The sequence below is a fragment of the Hoplias malabaricus genome, chromosome Y (assembly GCF_029633855.1).
Source record: "Hoplias malabaricus isolate fHopMal1 chromosome Y, fHopMal1.hap1, whole genome shotgun sequence".
In the NCBI taxonomy this organism is placed as follows: Eukaryota; Metazoa; Chordata; class Actinopteri; order Characiformes; family Erythrinidae; genus Hoplias; species Hoplias malabaricus.
The window spans coordinates 64,631,622-64,638,980 of NC_089820.1; the positions used below are offsets into that span (position 1 = coordinate 64,631,622).

Below are 7,359 nucleotides of genomic sequence, written 5' to 3' on the forward strand. Positions count from 1 at the left end.
AAACCACTTTGGGTGTATGTAACCATTGATATAACATTCACTGTAATTCACCTTTAATAGCTGTAATTAATAGTGACACTACAGTCTTTTCACCTACTTTACATTGATTAAACATGAGTCTTGTTACAAAAATGATAATAGGGCTTTAGAACCATAATAAATCATGGTATTTTTACTTTCAATACTTAAGCACATTTGAAGGTAAATACTTTTGTACTTTTACTCAAGTATGTGTAAAATAAACACAGTAAAACTGCTCAAACATGGTTTAGTCTTTAACTCAGAATACCTCATTCTAGAGATTGATGCACAACAGCTGAAAGTAGAGTTAGAAATATCCTAGGTTTAATATTTAATATCTTAAATTACACTCAGGGGTAATACAAATTAATACATACATACATACATACATTTTCTTTTCCGCTTCTCCATTTCAGGGTCGCGGAAATTAATACTAGGTATTACTAGGTATCCAATATTGGTCATAATATAATGCATAAAAAAGCAGCCCTGCAACTACAAATGATGGTTTAAGAATGTCCAAAAAACATAGTTTTCTTAGCTGAGCTCAAAGATATTTGATATTTGTTTTAGGTTAAAACGTATTTTTAACATTTAGTATTTTAGTATCATGTTCTATCTTCTACTGTCTCTTATGTACAGTGGAATTATTTATTTATTTATTATTTTATATATATATATATATATATATATAAATAGTCCATTGCCGTTAGTGATTGTTGTATGTGATGTAAGCTACTGAGACCTTGAATCTATCTATCTATCTATCTATCTATCTATCTATGTGTCCAGGTTAACACACTCCTTAGAATCCTAGAATCCTTCTGGATCAAAGTGTTATAAATATGAGGCTTAAATATGAGTGTTATAAATATTGTGTAGGCCAATTTATATTAGTACATAAATAATAATAATAATAATAATAATAATAATAATAATAATAATAATGTTAAATTTAATGTTTGTAGTGCTACCCAAGTTTGCTTGGTACATAAATAGACCAAAAAAACAGCCGTCACACAGAATCTCCAGAAAAGCACATTAAATGTGTATAAAGAGTATCACAGAATGGTAAAACATCAGATATCCATTCTGTCTTTGTGACTATCTCTTTTAATATTGTGAGTGTTGTTCATCTTCATAAATCATTCACCACGTGTGTGAAGGGTGTTTACAGCGTTTCTGATTCCATTTGACTCCTGAATCACTTCGTTCGGTTCAGTGGGTGGGATTCGGTTGATTTGAACGGTTCTCTTTTCTCTGTGCTGGGAGAGATGGAGGAGGAGGGAGGAGGCGTTTAGGGAGATGAGAGATGCGGATTATGGCCGCACGGGAGAAAAGGAGCGATAAATGGGAATAAACGGAGCAAATCTGCGGTTCGTTTTACTGAAATGAGGGCGAGTTTAAGGTAAAAGTGGGCATCTCTGACCGCTTCACCGCTGCGCTGATTAACGTCAGGATTCTGGTAAAACCTGGATTTGTATTTATTTCTAGTCATCGCTGCTCTATGATTCTGACCTCTCGATGGATGGGTTTTAGATACCGGACAGCGTGGCATGTTTCAAAATATAGAAGAATACATTTATAAACACATACAGAGGAAAAGCGAGGAAACCACGGATGGTGCAGATTGGTCAAACCTGGTCATCTTTGCCTCGAATGACCACCGCTGAGTCGTTGGTGAAAAAATATGATCATTTAAACCGTGGGAATTCATTGAGTAGAAGCAGGAGGTACATGACCTGAAGGAAACCCTCGAGTGATTACAGAGATGGGAGTATCAGCTGATGCAGTGGTGGTGTGCTGGGGCATGGTGTTGCTGGTGTTGCTGCCCCTCTGTGGGGCAGTTGCGGGAGTGGGAGATGCTCTCCCGCCTCCTGCTGCCCGCGTTGGGGAGCTCCGTTTCGCCCTCCTGCGGCCCGTTGTTGCCCCAGCTGCCCCTAAATCTTTTGCAGGTCCCAGCCCAGGCGTGCAGGGGGTGATCCGGACACGTAGGGCGCTTAGGAGCGTCACTTTCATGGACATGATCGACAATCTGAGGGGCAAATCCGGACAAGGCTACTATGTAGAGATGACTGTTGGCACCCCGCCTCAAAAGGTGAGAGGGTCAGTGCGGGTGGGAGAGGGGCAGCTTCCTGGTGATTTTTCCCCAAAGTAATAAACAGTATTTATGAAAATGATCATCACCTATGAGATGAAGAATCAGATTGTTTGTGATCTCAAATGAGCCTCAGTGACACATCCAGGCCACTAGTTGTCAGTGTAATCATGGTTAAATACAGTGGAGTAGAACATAACTACTATCATGACCTGTTTTTCATAGCTTAGGGTTGTGTCCATAACTGTGTGATTTGTATTTGGTCCTGGTATAACAACAACAATAATTATAGTCAATATTCTGTCACTACAAATATAAAGGGGACTATTAAAGCTTCCTGGTTCAGTGCATGTTTACATTACTGTGTGGATCTGATGCCCACCAAACCTCGACCTGTGACACCAGACCCCCCCTGGTTTTCTGTGTAGCCGAAGCCAGAAGCACAGGATAAAACAAGCTTTTCTGATTCTGCTCTGCTTCTGACATCAAGTGCAGAGGATTTAGAATTGCTACGGCCCCTCGTCTGAGTCTGTCCAATCACAGCGCTGAACCTGTATTTATGTGAGTGTGGACAGGGAGTGTGGAAAACTAAGAGAACTGAAGGGAAAAAAAGCAAATGAGGATGAAGAAATAAGAGAACAGAGTGAAAACGGCTAAAAACCAGAGCTTCTGCTCCTCGCTCCTCACTGCTGTGCGCTCGGGGTCGGGGTGAACAGCGAGCGGCTCATTATCGTTTAAAGGAACAGGTGCTGAAAGCAGAAAGGTCTGTTTAGACGAGGGAAGCGCTGTGGGTTTTTGACCAAAGCAGGTGACAGACATTTCGTTAGGACCCTGAACAAAACAAGGTTACAGCTCTGGCGTGGGACCCCTCACACCAACCCAGCCGCGGCACTCCAGCACAAACACCTTCAGGTGTCTGTTCTCTGTTACAGAGCTTGTAGTGTGTGAGACATGCTGGTCTTGACGTCTGCAGCTGTGGAGCAGGACACAGACTGGCACAATGAATACAAACTAACAGTGACCACTGTGTTGTAACTGAATAATCTGTGCATTGTAACACACAACTGATCAGGGCCCAGTTTCCCAAAAACATCTGTGTTAAGATCTTAACAGGGAGAAACCCAGCCCACAACTGTCACCATCACATTAACAGCATCCTGAAGAAACAGGAGCTCCACTGAGACAATCCACTGCGGTTCCACTGAGAGAACACTGCTCGGTGCTGGTGGTCTGAAAGAATACGGCGCTTAATGAGAAACAGACACAACAAAAATAAATTACAAATGTAACAAGGCAGATACAGTCCACAGGGGGAAAATTCTCCCAAGAAATGCATGCCTACGTTTCTGAGAAATGGAGATGTGCCGAGAACAGTGTTAACTTTTGCAGCTCGTTTTGATTTTTTTTCTAAAACATGTATTAGTTTTAATCTCATTTTAGTCATTTAATTATTGTTAGTTTTACTCTAGTCAACTACACGCATTTGCCCTGTGAAGGACTGGCGCCCCCTCCAGGGTGTATTCCCGCCTTGTGCCCAATGATTCCAGGTAGACTCTGGACCCACCGCGACCCTGAACTGGATAAGGGTTACAGATAATGAATGAATGAATGAATGAATGAATGAATTTTAAGTTCAAGGTCGGTGCTGAAGGTGTGCCAAACCAACACTGAGTCGACTCCAAGAGATTCAACTCTGTGAATCATTGTCCAACTATTGATACGAGTGACTCCGCGAGGCTTAAAGAATCGATTCCTTGGGAGTCGACTCCTCTTTACTGTTCGCCCAGCCGCTGTCCCCCTGACAACAGTAAACCGATGGAGCACTTTCTTGTTTTCATTTCCTTGCAATTTTCTGTTTACGAATCACACAATAACGGGTGGTTATTCAGTCTTTTACAATATCTTTATCTGTAGTGCCATATGCCTTCACATTTATTGTCTTCAATTATTTTATTTTATTTAGTTCTTGTCTGGTTTTGTTGTGAAAAGTAGGTCATCAATTAATATTTTCCTCCGTGATTTTATTACAGAGAGAGAGGAGAAACCCAGAGGAAGTGTTTGTGTGTGTGTGTGTGTATGTGTGTGTGTGTGTGTGTGTGGGGGGGGGGGGTTGCCAGGATGCAGGTTGCTGGAGCGAGTTTAGTGTGCAGAAGGGGCAGGAAGCCCCAGGACAGGATCAGTGAACTGGGCAGTCACTGAAACAGACACAGGCAGAGTCAGCAGTCCTTCTGGGACTCGGCAGAGGGACATCCCTGGACGAGCTTCAGCGGAAAAGTTTCCTGAAATTTCATTACTGACACAAGCGAGCGAAAACAATGCTCCCCCACGAGAAGCGGATCAGTGAAGTCAGCTACTTTTAAGGTGCATCCGTTGCAGACACAGCTTGTTCCATCACTAGAAAAGCACTAGTAGAGTGATAACTCGGAGCAGCTGCACATGATCCTACATCTGGACAGCAATGCTCCAGCATTCCCAGAGGGGAGACACCCAAACTCTATAATCACCCCTTATTTGAAGGATGCTTTGATGAGCGTTTGAGTCAATACCTCATCTAAGTCATTTAAGTTTATCAAAAAATGTAAATGATGTTTTTGAGAATGATGCAGACACTAGGCAAGATCTGGTATTTTTGCACTTGGTGTAATTCACTTTTTCAGCACTGTCCTGAAATCAAGGGGGAGGGAGAAGGAGGGGATGGGTGCCTACCCTCCTCCAGAAGTTACAAAGTGCAGTTTCTGCAGTGCTAAGCTCAGAGTAGCAGCTACAGAGACTCTATTCTCTCTGTCACAGCTCAGTGGAGCATCACAATGATGTTGAAGCAGTAATTTTAGGCTAAAAATACAACAAAGTGCTGCTTTAAATGTGGCACAGGCTTTCAGTGTTGTTTCACAGCAGTACAATGAAATTTAGACTCCACATTTGACACGTTGCAAACACGTGGCACCCTCCATCCTCGGGTGACCACAAACACCCAGGGTGATGGGCTAGGTGACCCAGGGATGCATTGGGGGTTATTTGCCTTGCTCTAGGGCAACTCATCCATGGATGCAGAGGGAGGAGAAAGCGATGTTTCTTCACTCCCCTCCAGACCACTTCTTTAACCTTCAGACCACAGCTGTCCTCAAAATATTGGCAGTAGTATTATTTCATCTGTATCGTGCTTCACCAGCTCAGTGTGTGATTTAAAAATGTATTGATTCAAGTTTACACCGAGCTGAGGGTAGAGCACTTCATTCAGCCGCTGCTGTCTGTGACCTGCTACCATCACATCTCTCTCTCTCTCTCTCTGTTTATCTCTCTCTCTGTTTCTCTCTCTCTCTCTCTCTCTCTCTCTCTCTCTCTCTCTCTCTCTCTCTCTCTCTCTCTCTCTGTTTATCTCTCTCTCGGTCTCACTCTCTCTCTGTTTCTCTCTCTTTCTCTTTCTCTTTCTCTCTCTCTCTCTCTCTCTCTCTCTCTCTCTCTCTCTCTGTTTATCTCTCTGTCTGTCTCACTCTCTCTATTTCTCTCTCTCTCTGTCTCTCTCTCTTTCTCTCTCTCTCTCTCTCTCTGTTTATCTCTCTCTTGGTCTCACTCTATTTCTCTCTCTCTCTGTCTCTCTCTCTTTCTCTCTCTCTCTCTCTGTTTATCTCTCTCTCTCTCTCTCTCTCTTTGTTTATCTCTCTCTCTGTCTCACTCTCTCTCTATTTCTCTCTCTCTCTGCCTCTCTCTCTTTCTCTCTCTCTCTCTCTGTTTATCTCTCTCTTGGACTCACTCTCTCTCTGTCTCTCTCTCTGTTTATCTCTCTCTCTCTGTTTATCTCTCTCTCTGTCTCACTCTCTCTCTGTCTCACTCTCTCTCTCTCTGTCTCTCTCTCTCTCTCTCTCTCTCTCTCTCTCTCTCTCTCTCTGTCTCATCTGAGACATCTGGGTGTGGATCAGATTTTGCGCAGTCAGTGAGAGTAGAAGGCAGGAGGCCTGTCTCTGGTGGCGTGAGGGATGATCAATAATACATCTGCTCTCTAAATACCCTTCCTAGGAGCCTGGAGTTGCAAGGACAAACAGACACTGTGAAATCCTCCTGAACACAGGCAACATATGATTTACGCACCTGCGTCAGGCGTTAATGACTCTGTAATGCTTGCTGTGTTTAGTTAATTATATCCAACATAACAACAGATTTTTCAAATCCTTCCACACCATAAACAACAAGAAATCTCTGAAATGTGGTGCACCACTGATATCTGAGGTTTACATCAAATACAACACAACAGCGTCACCCATGGTTTTAGGGTTTACTTGTGCTTTAGATTTTTATCGGTTCAGAGCCATTACATCGCTGAAGGAAACTGGTGTGAACCAAAAATCTCAAGCCCACGTCTCTCATTTTAGTTATTAATTGTTGTTAATATTCATCTAGTTTTAGACGAAAATGTTGCAAATGATTCTTTTCCACTGCAGGGTCCCTAAACGACTCAACTCGATATTTTTTGCTTGTAAATTGCTTCTAAATTTGGTCCTAGTCCCTGAAACCTGGTTCCTTTTTAGTCCCTGCTCTGTCATGGCTTCAAGCAAGCCAAGTAGGGACTAAACCGTGGCGTGTAAACCTTGCAGAGCGCTGATTGTCCAGAGAGAGTCGTCACTCTACGCCACGCAACGCAGACGACCAGCACCAACTCTCCATCTGTAAAATCTCCAGCTGCAGCAGAGATCACGTTTGTTTTTATCCGACTCACGACGGCAGCTTGTGGAATTACACCGTGGTCTACTGAAGAAGTTCAAACACCTCTTGGATCAGTGGTTGACAAAAGAGTCCAGCGAGGGCAGCAAAGACAGAAGTTGTTTTGAAAGGATACATTTGTTGACAGACCATAGATAAGTGGTGTTAATGTGAATATTTGTGCTGTCTGTTTGTGTTACAGTTGAACATCCTGGTGGATACGGGGAGCAGTAACTTCGCAGTGGGAGCCGCAGCGCATCCATTCCTGCGCAGATACTACCATCGCTCTCTGTGAGTACCATGCTTTTCTCCAGTTTATCTTTATATGTGTTACTGAGGATTAGCCAGTCTTTGTGCTTGTCTCATGTTTGCATCAGTGCTTTTTTGCAGTTACTTCAGTTATTCACAATAATTTAAGCTGGTCTACAATTATTTATTTAAATTATCACTAATTTAAATGTGACTTGGCTGTGTTTTTATCCACTGGATTCATGAGAGAGGAGACCACAGAACCCTCTCACATTTGATTGTGGGCTGTAACACCT

The 7,359-nt window shown here is 42.8% G+C and overlaps 1 pseudogene; it reads left to right on the forward strand.

Annotated features, from left to right (window-relative positions):
- The first annotated feature begins 1,299 nt into the window (after positions 1–1,299).
- The window catches only part of LOC136678494 (beta-secretase 1-like), a 7,278-nt pseudogene continuing 1,218 nt past the window's right edge, over positions 1,300–7,359 (forward strand).